The following is a 24,676-nucleotide window of genomic DNA, read 5'->3' as shown; positions in this document are numbered from 1 at the left end:
TCAATGGGGAACAGATCCGGAGATCTTGCTGGCCAGGATAGTTGACTTACACCTTCTAGAGCACGTTGGGTGGCACGGGATATATGCGGACGTGCATTGTCCTGTTGGAACAGCAAGTTCCCTTGCCGGTCTAGGAATGGTAGAACGATGGGTTCGATGACGGTTTGGATGTACCGTGCACTATTCAGTGTCCCTTCGACGATCACCAGTGGTGTACGGCCAGTGTAGGAGATCGCTCCCCACACCATGATGCCGGGTGTTGGCCCTGTGTGCCTCGGTCGTATGCAGTCCTGATTGTGGCGCTCACCTGCACGGCGCCAAACACGCATACGACTATCATTGGCACCAAGGCAGAAGCGACTCTCGTCGCTGAAGACGACACGTCTCCATTCGTCCCTCCATTCACGCCTGTCGCGACACCACTGGAGGCGGGCTGCACGATGTTGGGGCGTGAGCGGAAGACGGCCTAACGGTGTGCGGGACCGTAGCCCAGCTTCATGGAGACGGTTGCGAATGGTCCTCGCCGATACCCCAGGAGCAACAGTGTCCCTAATTTGCTGGGAAGTGGCGGTGTGGTCCCCTACGGCACTGCGTAGGATCCTACGGTCTTGGCGTGCATCCGTGCGTCACTGCGGTCCGGTCCCAGGTCAACGGGCACGTGCACCTTCCGCCGACCACTGGCGACAACATCGATGTACTGTGGAGACCTCACGCCCCACGTGTTGAGCAATTCAGCGGTACGTCCACCCGGCCTCCAGCATGCCCACTATACGCCCTCGTTCAAAGTCCGTCAACTGCACATACGGTTCACGTCCACGCTGTCGCGGCATGCTACCAGTGTTAAAGACTGCGATGGAGCTCCGTATGCCACGGCAAACTGGCTGACACTGACGGCGGCGGTGCACAAATGCTGCGCAGCTAGCGCCATTCGACGGCCAACACCGCGGTTCCTGGTGTGTCCGCTGTGCCGTGCGTGTGATCATTGCTTGTACAGCCCTCTCGCAGTGTCCGGAGCAAGTATGGTGGGTCTGACACACCGGTGTCAATGTGTTCTTTTTTCCATTTCCAGGAGTGTAGAAGGCGTACACAATGTCATGACTCTCGATTAATAAATGATGCCTCAAAGTTTTTTCTTAGAACTTATTTATTCCTGAGAATCAGAATATGGTGGCAGTGTCAATTTACATGTCTTCTACATCAAAATTTTGTATGTCCTTTCTTGTGACTGGCGGTCTGGAGGACTACAGCCGTTCACTATTGTAAGAAAACGCCTACAGCCGTTATTATGATCCCGTTTATTGTGTGGCTACCAGTTTCGACGATTCATTGTAACAGCTTCAGGCCTTAGTTGATCCTGGTCTTTTACATGTACAGTTCGCCTGCGTAGTTTCCGCTACATTCTATGGCATTTCGCCAGCGTTGTGTATTCCCTCTTGACCTACTTCGCTCCAGTACTCGTAGCCATGCTTTCGCTGCAAAAATTTCGCTCTTACCTTCAGAGTGGATCCAACGGAGAGAATCTTCGTAGCCCAAACAAATGCAAGTCCGTGGACGCCTGGTCTGTGCTACACATTAGATGACGGAAGATATTCCACCCAATCTGGTGATACATTCCCGAACTCCGAGACTTGTGTCAGAGCATATATTGTCGTGGAGCAAGATTTCTTTTAGAATATTTTATGATCAAAAAATTCGGAAACGACTCTTGACTTTATTCAGAGTCTTCGCATACACCTGAAACCAACGATTGACCCGTTTGGTAGCACAGGCACGAGAGTGACATCATAACTATCCAAAAAGAAAGTCATCATTATTCTGCCAGCAGAGGGAGTTGCCTTCGTTTTTGATAATTGTAGATGGTATCCGCCACTGACTTCTTTTTCGTTTCTACCCAAAGTGATGCACCCAGGTTTTGACATCTGTAGCCGGTCGTGACAGAAAGGTCTTTCCATTAGCCTTAAACTGCTCCAACAGTTCGGAAGAAGTGGCTATTCTTTGAATAATGCGGTGTGATGTGAGCATTCGTGAGACACCTCTTGAGCACTGCTTTGAATATCAAAGAGTCTTAGTCATTGCACTCACACTTCCGAAGCTCATCGACAACTGTAATCAGTTGTCCAGTTGCATTGAACCGATCTGGATGCATAACGGAATCAGCGCTATCCACCATATCGGGACGTAATGTGGCCTACCATGGAGCACAGTTCCTGCACTTTCTCGCGCTTCAACTCTCTCTACCCATCGCTCGACTATACTATCAACTGCTTCATTAGCATACACTGCAAAGAAGAGTTTATGGACGTTTGTCACAGTTTCTTTGCCCGCGACGAAGAATTCAGTTATGGCACACTCATTGTATGGATTTTCCTGCATAGACGCCATTTTTGTGGTCCACTAAGGTTCACAATGTTATATGTGGCATTCTAACCACGAGATTTTGGTATTCTCTCACTCGCTACGCTCAAACTATTGGTTCTATGGAGAAAAATAAACGGGATCTTTTTGCAGGAAATGTAATGTAGTAAAATTTTGTACTGGGATACGTTTTCAGTGGTGGCCACTGTTTCCGGGTTATTCAAGGAATACGTACACATTGACCTTCAAACAAACCTCCACCTCCATATCCATTCCTCAACAGCCCGGATTTCTACTACTTGTTCGTGGAATTACCTCCTGTCACAGTACAAAGATTTCCGACTGCACGAACTATTCCCGATATTTGACTTCGTTTTGTCTGTTACGCTACCACCATAGTCGACTATTTCGTTAATATTATTAAATGAAATCTGCCCTTGAGGGCAATGAAAGAAAAACGACTTTCGTAAACGCTACGCTAAAAGTAATTACTTTCTTAACTGGATCCCAATTTAACCCTTACAGTTTTATAATTTGTAAGTACTTGGCCAACCCAGTGGCGTAATAAAGCGAGCCAGTGCAGAAAAAAAAGGCGGTCGAGTGTGAGAAATAATTCCGGCAGTCGCAAATATTTTGTATAGTGGTAGAAAGGAATACTATGAACGACACACTAGAAATCCACACAGGTGTGGAATAAATGTGGCAATGGGGGTGTATTTGAAATTCACTTTTTCTTGAATAACTCGAGAACTACGGCCTCTAGCGAAAACATATCCCAGCTAAAATTTTGCTACATTTAATTTCCTACAAAATGGCCCTGTGCACCTTTTTTTTTCTGTAGGACTAGCAGTTTGCGCGTAGCAAGTGAGATAAAATGAAACCTCGCGCGTGGTTTATGACGGCGAGATATTAAAGTTATGGTTGCATGAAACGACGTCGGTAGGTGCAGCTGAACGACCGGTACATAACGAGAGTACTGAATGCACACGTGGCAAATATGTTTACAACTAAGCAATAAATTCAAATAAACAAAACGTAAACTAAAATGTCAAACTGATAAGTCAGTGGAAAAGAATGAACACAGTAAGTAAAGTGATGAAAACGAGAGAACACAGGAGAGCCACCTGAGGGCTTGACAGTGTAACAAAGTAAACAGAGCGTCGCTATTGGCCGTGTAAGGAAATACTGTGGACCATAAATGGAAAAAGTACCGTAAATTGAGAAGGTCGCTATAGTGAAATGCCGTATAATAGAGCGGCTGTGTAGCGAGGCATTCATGTATGTATTATTCGTTTCAGTAGACAGAGAAAGTATGTGTCACTTATTGGGAATCGATTGCAAACTTGTTTCGATGCTCTGTCAACTATATTTGAAGCCGGAACTTTCTGACAGATTAAAACTGGGTGCCGGACCTGTGCCCTTCATGGGCAAGTGCTGTACGACTGAGCTGCCCAAACGCGACTCACGACCCGTGCTCAAAACTTCACTTCCACCAGTACCTCATCTCCTCGCAGGCCGCGCTGCAGAGTGAATATTTCACTTGATATAATAAGCTGCGTCTGTCTTCTCTCTCTCTCTCTCTCTATCTCTCTCTCTCTCTCTGTCTAATACGCATATAAGGTGGGAACTGGCGAGAACACCCAGCAGTAGTAATGTTTAAAACGCACAGAAAGAAACATCTAGCATTTCAGTAGTTGCCTACACAGTGCCAGTACAAATTAACGGGTTTTACAGCAACTAGGTGTGTCGTTGGTGCACTAATGACGATTTTGACCGATATGATTCCATAAGTATCAACACGCCGAGAACATCACACGATTTAACATATGCATGTTGCTGGAATCTTATCCCCAACACTTCCCGTTCACAGTAATCATCGCCAAATTCTCTTATTCAGATGGATTATTGTTATACTTAAGCCAAAACATGTTTAATTTTAAATGCAATTATTATTGCTTTTGTCTGTACTTATTAATATCGTAGACGTTACGGTTTGTTTTGCAACTGCTTTTGTTCATGTTCATTATGCTTTTAGTTGTATACCTGTATCGCAAATGATAGTGTTCGTGCTGTTACTCAGGCTTGTATTGGAAAGGCTGTCATTGCAATTTTTTTTAACAAAACCTAGAACAACTACGGAAATTAAGCAGGTAGCATTTAAATGAGTCCCCGGACTTATGTATTTTCTTCTGCTGCACTAGTATATTAAAATACTCTTGCCAAATTGCTTCTCATACGTATTGACTTACTTCGTTTTCACGGCGATCGACACTAGAATACATCGTTTTCACGGTCGATACCAGATTACAATTTAGGCAGTTGTTTTGTTATCTTTCTCTTCGTCACGTAGCGGCCTTTAATGTAATAACTGACGTTAGTTGTTTGTACACGCATCTATCTTACTGACAATGTGCTCTGTATTTTGATTTCATTTTATTTTAACGATGTAATTGCGTATACTTTATGACAGAGCCAGCAAACAATTTCATTAGTATAGGCGCACTCTGGCTGCGTATTATGGTGTTATCTTCAGGAATGATAGATGTATGGTCGATTTTCACACCGTCTCCGTGGGTACTGAATGGCGTCCTTCGCGCTAACCAGCCTTCACAACATCTTTGGTCCATAGAGGAACTGATATAAAAGAAGGGACGTTTCCATAGTTACCAAGCTGACGTCCCACCATCTGTCCGTCACCTGTAGGGGTCAGTAAACGCTCACACTACAAGTGTCATGGTTAACAAAGTTTTTGTCCGCGTTTTAACAGTAAAACATGAAGTTATAATTTAAAATGAATAACTTTTTTTAATTTTTTTTATTTTTTTACTGGCCTGTAATGACGCCATGCTGGAGGCAGGGTGCGGAGCTATCACTATTTAACGCGGAGTAGTTGAGTCACAATCAGCAGTCGATTACATGTCTTTAGAGCTTCCTGCTCAGAGAGCCCAGCTCCTGTCACCATCATGGGTAGACTACTCATAGTAATTATATTTTATAACTAGTTCGCTTCGTTATTTTAATGATTTTGTTACCTCTAAGCTGGTTTACTACTCTATTTGCGGCGTATAAAGTCTGAAGATGATCAAAGTACAGCAGATCGAAACCGGTCAAAAGTTTAAATAAAACATTTATGCGATGACGACTGTCATAGCAAATTTTATCATTTAGTCAGTCATATTTGCAACGTTGGCGTAATTATAATCATGAACATGTTAGAAGGACATGTACTATTCTACAGTGAGCCACAATAAACACCAGGCTCATTACTGCAATCCTGTAACGCACAATCGTATCAGCAGCGGATATTGCTGGAGTTCATTTTTGAAATCGGTCTGTCCAGACAACTATAGCTTTGTGTGGCGTGGAACAACAGAGAAACTCAGCACAGTCCAGTCGTCTGCGAAATATACAAACGCCCAGATACAGGGAAGCATTGAAGTGAGAAGTTCTTCCTAGGCCGAGACTTTCTGTGTGACATCAGACAGTGGATTTATGGATGAAACTTTGATCACTAAAACATTAATTTCAGTTTGAAAAGTTCTGCCTTCTATGCGGCGCCAAAGAGCGTTTAATTCAGTTTGACATTATGGCATAGTGAACAAAATACGAGCGTACGAAGTTTAAGGCCAGCTACTTGACTGGACTGAAGAATTTCTAGCAAAACATAACACAGCATGTCATTTTCAATTAAGAGAAATCTTTGTACGCAAAACCTTCCTCACGTTTATCCCAAGGGAAACATTCAGACAGACACCCCTAAGTTCTACGCCGCTGTCCCGATGTTGTTGACTATATGGATTACACGTTCGCCATATAGCCGCACGGGAAAACAGAACTACACAAATTTCATGAGCACTTCATAAAATTACAAAAATGCATACGGTTCACGCTAGAAACAGAAAATAATGGAGCGAGTCTTTTTCTGGGTATAGAAATCTACAGAATATGTAGTAGCAAATTAAGAGATCAAGTTACAGGAAAACACACTCACTAACATATCTTCTTTCGATGTGGTACCACCATCCAGCACAAAAGAACGTTGTGCTCTATTCGCTGACAGCCAGAGCCCAGGGGATTAGCTACCAGACAACCTCCAACATGAGCTGAACGAGCTCCAACCAACATTTAGTGCGAGTGGGTACGGCAGCAAGATCATGGTAAGAGCTATGGGGTACAGTCAGACGACAAAGCAGTTTACGAATCTTATCCTCTGTTGATCCTTTATCTTATGTAAGAGGAGTCAGCAACCGCGTAGGAAAGTTTCTGCCCAACGGAAGAACTAAACTAATGTTCCAGAGAGGGTCTGATGCCATCCACGCAGAATGCCGTAGATCATCCCCACATTACAGACGTATACTAGCTTCGAAGTGAATGCCACGTAGTCTATGATACGTCTACTAGCGGCAGCACAAAATGGTATTCTGATAGCAATGATTGAAAGAGTTTATTTATCAAAGATTAACAGCACGCCTACTCCGAGTGGATTGAAACAAAACATAAAAAAGTCACTTCATGAAATAGATCAGTAATGGTTCTGGTGGCTGAAGGGCAACGCGAAATTTTCTAAGTCGTTTCACTTTCTAACTACCTACAGACCGGCCGTCCGCAGCACTGTCCCTCTGCCCGTCCCCGGCCGCGTTTCCTGAGCGCCGAACATCTCCGCTCAGCTGACTAGCACAGTTCCCTTTCCTCAAGCCGCCCATCTGATTGGCTACAGCTTATTCTACAATATTTTACATTTGAACATATTTAAATAATCAAAGCTTGACCACTTTCACGTTCTAAATAAAGTAACAATAATATCCATTACATAATAAACGTTAAATTCTTTTACATAAAACCAATACAATTTCCTTCTTGTCTCTGAATGTCACGGCCAGTAGCCTTGCACCAATGTGCTGTCTAATAAATAAATAAATAAAAATATCTGTAATGCACTAAACTTTACAAAAAATATTCTATTACCTAATGATTCAATAATGTGTCATGCTGTCATCGTTAAATGTGTTTTGTGTGGAGGAAATGATGATCTGATGCTTAATTGAAAATACTGATAATTTAAATTTAGCATATCTCTTAAGCAAATAAAGTTACAAAGTTGATATTTACAACGTTTGTCATTTTAATGATGCGCTTCTATATGAAATGTCGATCGTTAAGATCGACGAAAGCGTTCAGATTTTAGCATTCACGCCTTTGTTACAAAACTTGTTAATCTCACTTTAACAGTAAATCATAAACTATTATAGATACGATAGATATAAAAGTTTTATTGGAATCACCACGAAAATGTATGGAGGATGGTAGATTAAAATTACTGTGGCTTGATTCCCTGAAGTACTACCGAATTAAATAGTTTTCATAAATGCTTCCCTTTATATCCGATCTTAGGTCCGCCATATTTAACACTGCTATGTCTCCTCGGCCACAGACGGATTCTACTGGGTTTCCCTATGACATAGGTTCTCGTCAGTCTCACTCGCACACTACAGCTCTTAGGCCTCAATAGACAATAGACGCCTGTGAATTTCCCCATCTCGTGGTGAATCTGGCCCTCTGTGGCACACGGTCCTCGACGACAGGTTTCGTTTCACAATTCCTGATGGCCGACTGTTTCGGCCATATATTTAAATGAGAGCGCAATGCTCGATAACTCACAACATGAACGCTCTAAGTCCACAGCTAGCTGCTCCCAGGTTCGCAAAGCTATACATGAATGACAGCGTCGTAGGGGCGGCTCTCGAATGAGGTTGGCGGGGTTGGCACTTTGTCAAATGGTTCAAATGGCTCTGAGCACTATGGGACTTAACATCTGAGGTCATCAGTCCCCTAGAACTTAGAACTACTTAAACCTAACTAACCTAAGGACATCACACACATCCATTCCCGAGGCAGGATTCGAACCTGCGACCGTAGCAGTCGCGTGGATCCGGACTGAAGCGCCTAGAACGGCTCGGCCGGCGCACCTTCTCCTGGAAACACTCGGCGTGAACTGGCCTGGTCTGGCCATAGCGCTAGCCTAAATACCACTCGGCGCTGGGACAGAGCAGGGCCTATTTTCGTGCATGTGTCTTGCGGAAGAGAATAGGTCCGTGCAGACCGTGGCCTCTAGTGGCCCTTGGGTCGTCTCCAGGGGTTTGGTCTGAAACCGACCGCCTGCTATCAGGAAAATCGTCCCCTGTATGACATTGATATTCGAAGCACAGATGTGATGTTGGTTGCCAAAACTACAGGCGTTAAGCCACGTACTGCAGTCTATGATTGGGAAACCAGGAACCGATTAGCACTCGTATGTCAGTGTATGAGCAAATGCTATGTGTGACTGAAGCAACACAACAAATCAGCTATAGCTGAACAGCACCACGACTTTGACCAACCTGCTAATTTTCAGGAACCACATCTGATTGCTCGGAAGCTGAGGAAGCAGCAGCGAAAAATAAGAGAGGCTATCGAAATAATTAAAAGCCCTGACATCACGGACAGAGAAGCGGGCTACAAACGACCGAAGGCCTCGCTGCCAGTGATACCAGCGAATCAGACCACGTCTGTCCGCCAGGCAGCAGCTCCACATGACCTGGTTTCAACACCATAAACAGGCGGCCACAAAACATCTGCCATGTAGCATCAATTTCTCGCTGTATTAAACGCTGTCCATGGGCAGAAGCTGCCGATTTGTTGTCGCCTATCAGTCTTCTGCCAAAGCAGGATAGGGAATAGTCAACCATAATGTCACCCCTCCCTATCAATCTCTATTCAGATTGTCCAAACGCATCCCAGAATGCGACGACGATTGACGTCTGTCAAGCGAAATATGACGGTATACAGAGAACATAAACACCAGGAATCAGTCGTTAGTCTCCCACCCGAGGACTGCTTCAAAGTCGGTTGAAACATAGGCGTTTCATTTGGTTTAGTCTTTCATAATGACGGAACCTAATGTCCTAAATGACTGGAATCGTGCTGTGACCCATGTCCGTAAGTTTGGGTGACCGATGATGAACTGGTACGTCTTCAGGGTGACTCACCTATAACTTTCGATATCCCATGGTACTCATGCTACGACATATAAACGCTGTTAGGACGTACTGGTATGCTTCACACTACTAGATGAGTGTCCCAAATTCAGATGCTCATGAATGAATTTTACAAATAAAGCGAGTTTTGTGTATTTTCGATCTCGTCTTGCACGTTGGTCAGATATTTGTTGGTAAGTAGAGAAAACCAACTGTGTTGGTGAAAATACGCATTCCTGTTTAAGATTTTCAGAGTGGTGCTACCCTCAACCGTTAAAGCTTAAACCTATTGCTCGTCAAACATAACTGTAGACCAGGTTGTAGTAGGACCTAACTTGGTCACGTGACAAGGTACAGCCCTGCCACAGTTCAGAGCAGTGCGCTTCGTTACCTCAAGGTAGAATCATGGGAAACAGTCGCGAAAAATGTCTCTGCGGGGAGGTACGACAGCGTGCTGATAACGTCATTAGATTTGTTGCTGAGGAGGAAAAAGGAACGGCAGTGTTAAACCGTTTTTAATTAATATTAATTTTAACGTGAATCTATTTTATCACCTAAATATCACTGTCTGTCCTGCGTTAGTACCCTGGAACACTGCTCTCTCACTGGTAGTGATGTGGATTGGCTGGACGACTGCAGACCGTCTTTGTCAACAACCAACAATGGGAATGTTACAACCAATCATGCTGCTGACTGAAATAAATGGTTGTAGCTTCGTCATAAGTTCCATTGAGAAGTATCTATATTTTTTGATGGTGGCTAGTTTCGGACACCTGTACCCATTTTAAATTATCCGTGCCTTAAATATGACAAAAAAGGATATATGAATTACATTAAACCTTTGTTACATATAAACCTGCCTTTAAAAATACGCTGTGCGGTTTGTTGTTGCTGTTGCGGTCTTCAGTCCGAAGACTGGTTTGATGCATCTGTCCATGGTAATCTATCCTGTGCGAGCCTCTTCATCTCCGAGAATCTACTGCAACCTACGTCTTTCTGAATCTGCTTACTGTATTCATCTCTTGGTCTCCCTCAACGATTTTTACCCTCACACTTCCAATAAATACTAAATTGGTTGTCCCTTGGAGTCTCAGAATTTGCCCTATCAGCCGATTCCTTCTTTTGATCAAGTTGTGCCACAAATTTCTTGTCTGCTCAGTTCTATTCAGTACTTCCCCATTAGTTATCTAATCTTCAGCGTTCTCTGTAACATGACTTTTCGAAAGCTTCTCTTCTCTTTTTATCTAAATTGTTTAACGTCTATGTTTCACTTCCATACACGATTACAATCCAAACAAGTATCTTCAGAAAAGAATTCCTAACACTTAAATCTGTATTCCATGCTAGCAGATTTCTCTTCTTCGAAAATGCTTTTTTGTCACTGCCTGTCTACATGTCTACATTTCATATCCTCTCTGCTTCGGACATTATCAGTTATTTTGCTGCCTCAATAGCAAAACTCATCTACTACTTGAAGCGTCTCGTTTCCTAATCTAGTTCCCTCAGTATCACCTGATTTAGTGCGACTACATTTCGTTGTCCTTGTTTTGCTTTTGTTGATGTCCATCCTATGTCCACCTCTGAAAACATTTTCCGTTCCGTCCAACTGCTATTCCAAGTCCTTTGCTGTCTCTGATAGAATTACAATGTCATACACCTCAAAGTTTTTATTTTTTCTCCCTGAACTTTAATATCTATTTCAAATTTTACTGTCGTTATCTTTAATCTTCTTCGTATCTGTATGGCTGAGGCTTGCAAGCCACCCCACTGGCGGCAAAGTCCATGTTTCATTGGGGGGGGGGGGGGGGTGTAGTTTTTGACAGATAAAATGTCGTCACAGGTGACGATAGAGAAAGAGAAGGAACCTGCGAGCAACTTGTTATAGTGTAGTAAGTCGTTGCTGTGAAAACTGCGGAGGGAGGAACACAAGGCCGAGCATAGTTTGGTACAAGTATGAACTCTGTTCAGACAATACATAGAAATGCTAACTTCGCGAAAACTTCACAGTTTATGATACAAAGCCGGACCCGAAGCTAGCAAGGAACCTCTTAGGACAACTGTTGTGAGATTTTATTTTAAAAGGTTCAGCAAGAAATGAGTAATTGTAGGCAGACGATAAGACATAGCTGTATAAAAATCCACCCAGAAAATTTTTGTCAGGAAAATGGTTGTAATTAAATCGGCAATTGGTGTATTTAGATGGAATGTGTGTTCACACTCAGTACATAGAGAATAAAGGCAAACTCATAGTGTGTGGTGAGAAGCATCAAATAAAAGTGGAACTTGATATGTAACTGTCGTGCATGCAGTCGGTAACATGAACTCTGTTCAAAACTCACTTCTCACGTGACTCAAAAAGAAATTCTTGGACTGTCATTCGAAAACTAACAGCGAAAATTTAAAAACTGCATAGAGTGCTATTTTACTGCAGCATTACAGCTTTAGAAGTGTAATTGTTTTTGATAATGTCCACTATCACAACGAGCAAGAGTAAAAACCACGTGAAATTCAACCCCACTTAGCCATCTGCATTATGATCCAGTTCGCAGGGATGCTGAACATTTGACATTCTTTAAGGTGCACTAAATTTTTCCAGTTTATTCAGTTGATAAAATTATTCAGGGGAATGGCGTTGTACCCCACAGTCTTTCACTATACCATACGCACCGACATTCTGTCGAATAAGAAATATATAGGACGAACTGACGCAACAGCAGAGGGAGTGACATCTACGTAGAAGATAGTTCTACGTATACTGCTAGCGCATATAACTGTGTAGCATGTTACAGCACTCCACTTGTTAGAATATGGGAGCGTACGGCTTTACTAAGTGCAACGCAAATGCGACGGTGCTGCCACCCTGGCTGGATCTTCGGTTTGTTTCACTGAGTAATACAGTCTCAACATTTCATAGGCAATAAGTTTCTTGGCTCCTGATAAGGATACATATACTGGCACGTGTAAGCAGAATGTTATGGAAAAATGTTAAGAGTAAAGAATCGATGAATGAAATGCGATGGTAGCAATGAAATACAAAGAAGCCAGTATACACGGCAGCAAGAGATCGGAGATACATGCGCTGTAAAAGAATATCTGTCTGCTACAAGATGTCGTAAAAGAATGCTGGAGAGCACCTTTTATTCGCCTGAGCACTGTCTTGTACATTTATGACGATTTGAACATGCAGTTCATGGTCACGAAAGCTCCGTGTGGAGTTGTATGTCCGTTCATTTTTAAAGCCAAGCGAATCGTTCTTTCCTCTGAGGATGATTCCTGTACAAATTACAACAAGCAAAATAAATAAGCATCTCAGGGTGGACCAAAATTACGGACAACTTTTCTGCACAGCCAAGGACTTTTCATAATTTGTCACTACCTCAGTTCGTATTAAAACCTTCTGAACAATCATCGTCTTTCTACTCTTACATTTACTCTATGCGAAATGTTCGTTTTCTGCTGAGTAGACAACACTCGTGCCTTTTGCCACCATGCCGTGGCACTACCCGGCCGCTGCTTGAGTATTGGGCGTGGTTCGTGTTTTGTTCTCTCACTGTTACGGCATATTGTTAAATCGATGTAGCTCTATGGAACAGACAAACAAAATTATCATAAAATAAATTTTTTGTCCATATATCTAGACAAACCGAAGTTGTTTGTCGCTTGAAACACGTGACAGCCAGTATGTAATTTAGCTGATACTGTCTTCACGTGTAAAAATAAGACTGTAAATATCTACCAAAATATCAAAGTTCCTAGTGACTCTTAGGAGAGAAACGTGTATACTGAATCTCGCTGTTTGATCTACAACTCTTGATAACTGTGAAAGAATTAGCAGGATAGAAACACCGATAACTGTGACAGCACTACGCAAGTTAACTTATTCTTTGATTAAAGAAATATATGACTACACAGGTGTTTCAGTTAACGATGTACTGTTAATCATCATCTTGCTGCAAGTACAGACTGGGGCAAATAAAAGTCTCGGTGAAAAGAGTTCAAGTGTAAAAAGAAACACAGCAGAGGGAAGGAAATACAGTACCAACTTGACAATAGAAGATATTGAAAATGACCACCATTCATCTCTTGGGACTTTTGGGTCCTGATCAGCAATTGGCTGGAGACAAATAAAAGCTGAAATTCTGGATTTTCTGCAATATCATCCGTAATGTTCTGCTGCAGTTCTTGAAGAATATAAGGACTTTTGCGATACACAAAGAAAGCGTACACTGACATGTCAAGTGACCTGGGTGGCCAGCTAGGGCGGCGACCAGGATGTCAGGCGTGAAGATTGGATAAATGTGCTCCAAGGAACCTGTATATGACATGGCGGGCATACACGTGGTGTGTGCGTAACAAGGTGGGTTTGTGAGCATACATCCATGTCTAGTAGTATCCACTCATCCGGGCTACATTTTTTGCCACACGCTGTGTAATCAAGAAATAATACTGTATCAGGATACGGACATTTTAATCTAATAATTGTGGCTGTAAAGTTCTTGAATGCTAAATTTATAAAAACTTTTATTGGTTTTACAGCATGGAACCTGCGATAGCAACCTGTATATTGGCAATTAGTGAACCGATTTTAGCTGTTAAAGCCAGGTAACCATAAAAATATAGCTTTCGTGATTGAAATTCAAACATATAAACTTAAAAAATTCAAAGCGATACTAAAAAAATTTCCGTTTCAAAGTATATACTTCTACTCTGAAATTATACGTATTACAGTAAATGCATGAACTAAAGTTTCTGATGACGGATTTCTTTTTACCTAGTATGTATGACGCATATATTTCAAAATTGGTATTAAGTATCATTTGCTTTGAAGTATATTACAGTAGTGCAATAATACTGAGAATTTACAGCAGATAAGTTCGTATTTTAGATGACAGTCCTCACACAAGAAGTGAAAACTATTTACTCTCTAAAGCGAGTACTTTGAAATAGCGTTTGTACTCAAGGAGTGGCGACCATTTGGACCGTATACCAGTTACTTCTTATAAGAAAACAGTATTACAGATATTCCTTTTAAACTATCTTTTCTGTATACTCGTGAGCTTTAATTTCCCAAAGCGAGATCTGTGTAACACAATAGGTATCACATTCAGGGTTCATTCGTTCCAAAATAGAGACGTCGTAATTGTCGACGTGGACGGAATTAAACGGAAGAGTATTAAAACCTCTAACATAGGGTATGAAGTTAGCTGTAAATTTCCTTCACAAACTGCCCGATTAGAAGATGAACTGCCGGTTTCCAGTTCGGAGCTACACGTCGAGATACTAGGTAACATCCTGTTACGTTCCGTTGTAACTTCTCACTGCACACATTTATCGCTCTTACTCTCTCTCTCTCTCATGTTACAGTGTTTTCTAAATACAGATATTCATTTTGTATCTGTTACTATTAATGCGATTTTTTCAACCAATACGCTTCTGATTCCATTGAAAATATGTGCTATCTGATTGAAAGTGTCCTTAAACCTGCTATCTGATTAAAAGTGTCCTTAAACCACTATACAATGCAGTATTGACTACTGAACGTGGCAAGACACGGACTCACCAGTATAGCAGAGGGTGGGGGTTACTGTGCGTGAGTAGGGAAGCGGTGTCAGCAGACTGGGTCGATCCGGAGAACACAGCGACTTCACAGTAAGACTATTCATTGGATGGTAAGACTAGTCACCGGATGCTGCCTGAGTATCAAGCCCTTGTAAAGCTGCCCAGTTGACTGTTGGCTAGGTGATTGTGAAGCGGAAAGGTGAAGATACGACCACAGGTGAAACAAGACCAGGCAGACCCCACGTACTTCCGGACAGGAAACGTCGAACTTTGCGGAAAATAAATCACATGAAATGAGCAAGACTCCAACCATGAGTCTCAATGTGCTACCACAATGCATAATAGTCTAAAAAGAATTCTGTACAACGGAAGAACAGCTCCCCATAATCCACACGTTTGTGGTCACTGCTAAGCGACGCTTGAGACGCTGTAAAGAGCGACGTAACTGGACACTGGATGAATCGAAATGAATTACTTGGACGGATCAGTCACACTATATCCTGTGGCAATCCGACAGAAAAATTTTGGTCTGGCGAATACCTGTAGAACGTTACCTGCCATCACACTTAGAACCAACAGTGAAGTGTAGGAGGTGGTGTTATGGTAAGGGGTGTCTTTTGGGCTTAGGGCGTGGTCCCCTTATTGTGGTTAAGAGAAAGCTAAGTGCTCAGGGATGTGAACGAATTGTACCACATTCTGTGTTGCGTACAATAGGAAAACATCTCGGAGTTGATGACTGGGTGCTTGATAATGCACACTATCATAAAGCAGCAATGGTGAAGGAATGGTTTTTCGACAGTAACAGTACTGAAATGCACTGACCTTCCCAAAGCCCGCCCTCAGCCCAACGGAGCGCCTTTGGAATGAGTTAGAACGTCGACCTAGCTCCAGACACCGGCGTTTGACGTTACTGTCATGTTCTACTTCGGCTCCTGTGGAAGAATGGGTTGCCAGTTCTCCACCACCATTCACATACCTCATTAAAAGCATTCCCAGTGAGGTACACCACGTATGAGTGTCTACTAAAGGGCGTCCAGATACTTTTGATCACATAGTGTATTTCAGTTTCAGCTTTCCTCTGTGTCATTACTGTGGTAAGACCTTCACTGTTCGCCATCGCTCCCGTCATTAACCATGACTACAACAATATCAAAACTGACAGTTTGATTCCTGTAATTACGATGCTACACGGACTGAAATTCTTTCTTTAGGTTAGGCGTTCGAAAAAAGCAAAGATACGAATATGAAACACAGAATACGGAGGATGCTGGGTATAAAGCTACTTGAAGAAATAAATATTAGGCCAAGATAGGAAGAAGGGATGATATAGATCAAGTTTGCATTTTGGGTTGTCGAGTTCTAGTTCCTCGTGTTAATAACGTCAGTGGTGAGGTGTATTGTTTGTGTTTTCAGTACAGCGTTCACGATTCAACCTGTCATTGAAGGTCTCTTTTTGACTGTGTTTTCTTTAAAAAATATAATTACAGAAGTACGATTCTGCCTAGAGCCACAAAAAACAGTGTTGAGAGCGGAATGTAAGATTAACACAGAACGACTGTAAGGAAGCAATAACTTTATTTTATCCTAAAATTTCAGCAAATGTATTTAATATATACTGAGGCATCGTGACTAATTGCACATGACAAACCAGAGAAAAACATCAACTGTGCTGGAAATAACAGACATTCACATAAACAGCAATCTGTAATACTGAGGTAAACTTCTTTTCTAATAATGTCATAAATATAAACGCATAATTTCCAATCTATATGTATTATCATGCAACTTTTTAGATTTTATTTGACAGAAAAGAAATGAATCCACCGATTATCGTAAAATTTCACCGAAACATGTGTGAGTTTCAACGAAAAATTATTTTGTGATTTCTCAAGGCAGAACCACATTTCCGTAATTATTTGGAATTCAAGATGTGTGACAGGGTCAAACTACAAAATGTTGTAACGTTTCGGCCGTGATCTCATTCAGTCTTTCATGGAAACAAAACAACGCGATGAACCCAGACTATTATTTTTGCATTGTTTTAAGATTATCATTAAATATACAATCTTGTCGTTTGTTAGAATTTCCATGTATCAGCCCGTGGAGTACATGTCTCACGTAAAAAATGCACTGGGCTTTCCGTGCTGAGACATCCAGAGGCCATTAGCTGAATTTAAGGTTTCTAAGTTTCTTTCTTGCGGAGATAATATGCCTGACAGCTTTTCATCTAACTCCGCGAGGGAAATTTTCATTACAACTTGTTTCCCGGGACGGAACAGTATGCGGACAATAGCGAGGATTACGTGACCTCCGAGGGAGTCATGTATCTGCCCCTATTACGACGCCAGGTCGTAAACAGAAATTTGCTTCATCTCCCCTTCCTTCCCCGGTTTGCTCTTTATAGCAATTTCGTGAGCTCCCTACTCACCTAAGGCGGAGTTCAGCGGCCTTTCGCAATGTGGGGCGCCACCTAGTCTAGACAGCCGGGCGGAGTGGTGTGTAGGGGGTGGGTAGAAGGAGTCGCCCCTTTACGACAAACGTTACTCGCGCGGGCAGCGAGCCGTTTTACAGGTCCACGTAGCCCCAATGTTCCACAGAAATTTTTCTCTTTATCTAGAAAGCACGATTGTGGTGCTCTAGGTCATCGATACGATGAGGCGACGCCCGTTATACACGCGAGAACGAAATGACACACACACACTCTTGTACAGAACATGTGCACGCACTCGTACACACACACACACACATATATATATATATATATATTACAAAAATCTAGTCATTTATGTTTCTTTGAGGACACCCCGCGTTTACGGTCGTAAGTGAGCGGAAACTTACATATCATAAAGAAATAAATTCTGAAGTATCTGACTGTGAATTTTAAAATATTCTCTAACTACTGATAACAATTGTTCTGCAATGCTCCTGTATACCCCAGACAACTTATCTCGTCTGGCCGCTGCAACTGTGTGATGAGCAAAATCCTCAAAATGATTCGAAAACAATACTGCAATTCATGCAGAGGGCAACTCATGGTCACAGTAACTACTGCCATATTTTACATATATGTAAATTTTATGATCAGGAGATCTATGGTCAACAAGCCTTAAGTGGTGTAAAAATGAAATAAACCAATAAAGACTTTAATATACTTAACTTTAATATACTTAACTTCTTAGGTCATCAGTCCCCTAGAACTTAGAACTACTTAAACCTAACTAACCTAAGGACATCACACACATCCATGCCCGAGGTAGGATTCGAACCTGCGACCGTAGTTGTCGCGCAGCTCCAGACTATCTATTTACACAGTGCGCAAGCAGGCATCTACTACGTGCAACAAAAAGACAAATTATCAAAAATCCTCAATAAATACCCCAGTATCCTCCGGCGCTATTAGCACGATCACGGCAGGTTGCGACCTCTCATGTCTATATCTACATCTACATCATACTCCGCAAGCCATCTAATGGTGTGTGGCGGAGGCTGCTTTCAGTACCACGATCTGATCCCTACCACCCTGTTCCACTCGCGAACAGCGCGAGGGAAGAATGATTGTCGATAGGCCTCTGTATTGGCTCTAATTTCTCAAATTTTCTCCTCGTGGTAAATTAGCGAGATGTATGTGGGGGGAAGTAATATGTTCTCCGATTCCTCCTGAAAAGTGCTATCCCGAAACTGTGTAGCTGTAGAGTAGTGGATCTCTTTTCCTATGCAAGCGCAATATGTTACATTTATTTACGTTCAGGGTCAGCTGCCAGAGTCTGCACCATTCACCAATTCACTGCTGGTCGTTCTTCAAATTGTTACTAACATGTAAGGTTGCTACTTTGGTATACACAACTGCATAATCTGTGAATAGCCTTAAGGAGCATTCGACGCTTTCCACTAAATCATTTATATCTATTGCGAACAGCAACGGTACTATCACGCTTCCCTGTAGTACACCGGATATTACCTTTACATATGTCGACTTAGCTACGTCAAGAGAGACTAGTTGAGTTCTATCTGCAAGAAAGTCTTGAATCCAACCAAAAATCTGCTCCGATACTCTGTAAGCTCCTATTTTCTTCATTAAACGGCAATGAGGGACGGTGTCAAATGCGTTACCGAAATCAATCAACACGGCATCAACCTGAGCGCCGTTGTCCACTGCGCTGTAGATCTCATGGAGCAACAGAGCGAGTTGAGTTACGCAGGATCTCTGTTTGCAGAATCCATGTTGACTTTTATGCAGGAGATGTTCATTTTCCTAAAACGTCATAATTCTTGAGCATAAAACATGTTCCATAATTCTACAACAGATTGACGTTAACGGTATAGGCCTATATTTGTGTGGATCTGTCTTACAGTCTTTCTTAAAAACTGGAATGACCTGCGCTTTTTTCCACTCGTTAGGTACCTTTCGTTGCTTAAGCGATCTACGGTAAATTACTGCTAGAAGGGAAGCAAGTTCTTTCGTATAATCTTTATAGTCATCTCATCTGGTCCTGAAGCCATTCCACTACTAAGCGATTGCAAAATGGTTCAAATGGCTCTGACCACTATGGGACTTAACTTCTGAGGTCATCAGTCCCCTAGAACTTAGAACTACTTAAACCTAACTAACCTACGGACATCATACACATCCATGTCACAGGCAGGATTAAAACCTGCCACCGTAGCGGTCGCGCGGTTCCAGAATGAAGCGCCTAGAACCGAAGCGATTGCAGGTGCTTTTCAATTCCGCGATCAGTTATCTCAATATCTGCCATCGAACGACTATTGAAAGGAGGGATAGTGTTATGGTCTTCCGCGCTGAAACAACTTCGGAAGACCGAATTCATTATTTCGGCCTTCTGTTATCTTCCGTTTCGGTGCCGGTATGGTCGCTGAGAGAATGAACTTACTGATTTTACATACGACCAAAATCTCATCGGGGTTTTACTCAGATCGATTGACCACGTCTTACTTTGAAAATCATTGAACGCTTCTCTCACTGCTCTCCTTACGCTCAATTTCGCTTCGTTCATCTTTTGTTTATCAGCTAAGTTTTTACTTCTCTTGACTCTGAGATGAAGTGCTCTTCGCTTACGTAGCGCTTTTCTAACATGGCTATTAAACCACGGTGGATCTTTCCCATCCCTTAAAACCTTACTCCGAATATACGTATCGAGGCAATATTGAACGATGCCTTTGAATACTTTTTTCCATTTGTTCTCCACATCTTCGTCCTCATCAACGAATATTTGATGTTGACTGTTGAGATATCTGAAATTTGTTTCGTGTCACCCTTGCTTAGCAATAATATCTTCCTACCTTTCGTAACATTCCTTGTAGGATCCGTTGTCATAGATGCTGTCACAGCCTTATGATCACTCATACCTTCGTCTACGTTAACTGATTCAATAACGCCGCCTCGGCTTCTCTCCACCACAGGCTGCGTCCGACCACTCCTAACAACTGTTCGCTCGCTACTACTAGCGATAATGATATCTCAGACTCATAGTTTATGTATACACACCAGCAAAGAAGTTTAAACCTCCAGTTTTCTCAATATCTTCAGGGTTAAGGTTTCACTGTGTTATGACACACTGCAGGTGCTACGGTCGCAGGTTCGAATCTTGCCTCGGGCATGGATGTGTGTGATGTCCTTTGGTTGGTTAGGTTTAAGTAGTTCTAAGTTCTAGGCGACCGATGACCTCAGATGTTAAGTCCCATAGTGCTCAGAGCCATTTGAACAGCAGGTGCAGCTTATTCTACATGTACTTGAGGAAAAGTGGATAATTATTTCCTGCACACTATCTTTCAGGCGTTCCAAGTTTATGATAAGGATTTCCGATGGCGTTCAGGCCAGAGCTCTGAAATATACACCCTCTAAATACCAAAAAGATGCTCACACTACTGTGGCAGTATCATGATACAATCCACCTTGTTTAGAAGAAGTGATTTTCGGAACCTGTCTGCAAAATCATGTTTCCAATTAACTATCAGCCACTTCCATGTAACGAGCCATTCTTAAGCGACCTTGTGACGTGCTAACACGACTTTTAGAAATGACCATATATCACCGTAAGCCACCGTTACAAGTATTCTTTAACAAGCGACTGTTTCGGTCAAAGATCTTTTACAGCTCTTGTACAAACGTTATGGATACAGAGAATGCAAGACAAAGAATATGTTTCAGAACTGTAGCTATCCTTACAACTATACTTATAGATTGTATTAACAGCGGGAGATATACAATGAGGTGACAAAAGTCGTGGGATAGCGACATGCCGTTATAGGGATGGCAGTAGCATCGCATACACAAGACATAAAAAGGCAGTGCATTGGCGCCGCTATTTGTACTCACGTGATTCATGTGAATATGATTCCGACGTGAATATGGCCGCACTACGGGAATTAACAGGCTTTAAACGCGAAATGGTAGTTGGAGATGGACGCACAGGTTATTTCATTTCGAAAATAGAGAATTCAATATTCTGCGATCATGAATGTGCTAAGAATACATCATTTCAGGCATTGCCTCTCATCGCGGACAAGGCAGTAGCCGACGGCTTTTACATAGCGACCGAAAGCAGCTGTGTTTGCGTAGAGTTGTCAGTGATAATAGACAAGCTGTATTGCCTCAAATAACCGTAAAAATCAATGTGGGACGTACGACAGTGGTATCCGTTACGACAAAGCGGAGAAATCTGGCGTTAATGGGCTATGGCAGCAGACGAGCAACATGAGGCCTTTGCTAATACCACGACATCGTCTGTAGCACCTCTCCTGGGCTCGTGACATTATTCGTTGGACCGTAGAAGACTGTAAAAACGTGGCCTGGTCACATGAACCCCGATTTCAGTTGATAAGAGTTGATGGTGGAGTTCTAATTTGGCGGAAACTGCGTGAATTCATGGATCCAAGTCACTGTCAAGCTGGTGGTTGGTCCATAATGGTGTGGGCTGTATTTCCATGGGATGAACTAGGTCCTCTGGTCCAACTGAACTGATCATTGACTACAAGTGGTTATGTTGGGCTACTTGGAGACCATTTTCAGCCATCCATAGACTTCATGTTCCCAAACAATCATATATAGATGACAATGCTCTATGTCATCGGGCCACAACTGCTCGCTACTGGGAACATTCTGGACAATTCGAGTAACTGATCTCGCCGCTCAGATAGTACGACGTGGAGTAAATAGAAAAATTGTAGGACGTAACCTAGAGGTCCGTTTGTGCATAAAATCAGGCACAGGCAACACTTCTGCAATTAAGGTCGACCTCACAGGCAGCATGGCTCAGTATTTCTTAAGGAGACTTCCAAGGACTTGTTGAGTCCATGCCATGTTGTGTTAATGTACTACGCCGGGCAAAAGCAGGTCCGACTCGATATTTGCATGTGCCCCATGACTTTCGTCAACTCAGTTTATTGTAATACACTGACGTCAAGACAGGAGCACATCGTCAACAAATCGACTGGAAACTAAAACAGGAACCACATGTTAGCAGCCAGAAGATGCATGGGAGAAAATGCACTGTACAATATTTAAACACTTTAAATTAGGACCTATTTGAACATGGAGTAATCCTGCTAATGTGCTATAGAATAAGTAAATGAGAACATAAGCAGACAGTAGACGTGATTTGCAACATTGAGGAGACTTACATATGTAGATCAGAGCTTCTGACGTCATACCATGCACGAGCGATCCCATAAGCATGTAGACTTACGCTTTGTGCAACGTCTCCAGTTCCGTTATACCTTTTACGTGTTCTACTTTGACTATTCTGCCGCTGTTCACAGCTACTCTTCTACTTTCCATACTCTTCATTCTGTACACTGAAGGGTAGAGCGGATTGTGCCTAAGATGGTTCAAATGGCTCTAAGCACTATGGGACTTAACATCTGAGGTGATCAGTCCCATAGACTTAAAACTACTTAAACCTAACTAATCTAAGGACATCACACACACCCATGCGCGATGCAGGTTTCGAACCTGCGACCATAGCAGCCGCGTGGTTCCGGACTGAAGCGCCTAGAACCGCTCGACCACAGCGGCCAGCTTGTGCGTAAGAAGAAAGGAGCACTGTCTTTTAACCTCCCGTCGACGAACAAGGTGATTAGAGACTGATTTTAATCTTTGTTTTGGAAAGGTGGAAAAGTTAAAAGTCACCATGACCTGTTTATCGAACTGTCATAAGATCGGTGGTAATGTATGAGTCACAAACATGGACAATAACTGTAGCAGAAGAAGAACTCTTGAGAAGATGGGAGAGGAAAATATTAAGAAAGAGTTTTGGAGCCGTGTATGAGGCGGGGCAATGGAGGATAAGGATAAACAAGGAACTGGAAGAACTGTATAGAAATCCTAACTTGGTGAGTGAAATTGAGTGTAAAAGATTGAGATGGCTGGGCCATGTAGAGCGAATGTCGGAGGATAGAATTGTCAAAAAGGTTTATACAGGAAATCCAGGTGACAAAAGGAGCAAAAGGAGGATGTGGAAAATGATTTGAGAAAGATTGGAGTCAGGAGAGGGAGGAAACGAGCAGAAAATCGTCAGTATTTGGTTGTCATGATCAGAGAGGTCAAGGCCCTACATGGGCCGTAGCGCCAAGGAGTAAGTAAGCAAATACGTATGATCTCTCAAAGGTATAATGACGGCTTTCGCCTTAAGAGAGTTATGCAAATTCCGTAATGTCTGAATCTCGATGGTTGGACGACGAGTTTGGGCCGCTCTTTTCCCGAATATGGGAGAGCAGTTCGAGTTCGATTCCCTGTAGAGCCCAGGCCTCTTCACGGCTACCAGTGAGACCAAGGGAATCCTAATTCGCCTTACGTCCGAGTGCAATCTCTCGAAAACCTTCGTCTGTACCCAGGGATTTCTACATGTGTGTTTTGGACTCCATGTTAACAAGGCAAATATTAAGATCGAATTACTAGTTGATGTTTCAGTCCTTTGGTTTACATGTGACTAAACCGGTTCTTAAAAACTCAATATTACGTTTTGTTGTGCCCGTAATTCCGTACGCTTTACCCTTTTGGCATACGGCCTGCTTTTATTCCGAAACTAGCAGATGTGTTAGCTAACACGACTGTTTCACAAATCAGGTGTTAACAAATTTTTTCCAGAGATAAAATAATTTTAGTAATTTTCTCTCTCCTACATTTTTATTTTAGTGACATGCCCTCGGTAAACTCTGGCAGACTTCTACAGTGAGTATCCAAGCGTAAAGAACGGCAATATGCACAGTGAAAAGGCGTTTGGTGTGGGACGCTCTGAAAGATGAAATTTAAATTGTAAACTCGGCAACGAATACATTTATTTAACAGGTGGCGTTTGTGAAACGAGGCAGCAAATGTGTCCTGAATATTCATGTAACTGTTAACTCTTGTTTATGGCTTTTGTACCAACTTTGTTCTCTAAAGATTGGTGTCCCTAAACGTTATGTGAGGTTCTGGTGCTCGAAATAATGTACAACTCACGTATTTCTTATCAGCGGCAGTGATTGTAGAGTAGAGCAAAATTTTCCGAGAAGTTGGCAGTATGAGTCCTTTTATCAGTAGCACGCCGCTCCCCCCTCTGGTAGTTGCGGCGCAGAATTTCGTTGGTTAGTGCTTCTGGCTAGGTGTTAAGCAATCGTGGGGATTTAATCAACAATTGCTTTATTAAATAAGAACTTACCTTACCATAGCATATGCGTAAGTGAACATATAAAACCCCCGCACTCAACCTCTTAAGACAATTAAGATAACAAGTGACGTTAGAAACCAAAAT

Source organism: Schistocerca serialis, chromosome 1 (genome assembly GCF_023864345.2).
Source record: "Schistocerca serialis cubense isolate TAMUIC-IGC-003099 chromosome 1, iqSchSeri2.2, whole genome shotgun sequence".
Lineage (NCBI taxonomy): Eukaryota > Metazoa > Arthropoda > Insecta > Orthoptera > Acrididae > Schistocerca > Schistocerca serialis.
The sequence above is the reverse complement of the archived record's forward strand: the minus strand, read 5'-3'. Positions refer to the sequence as shown.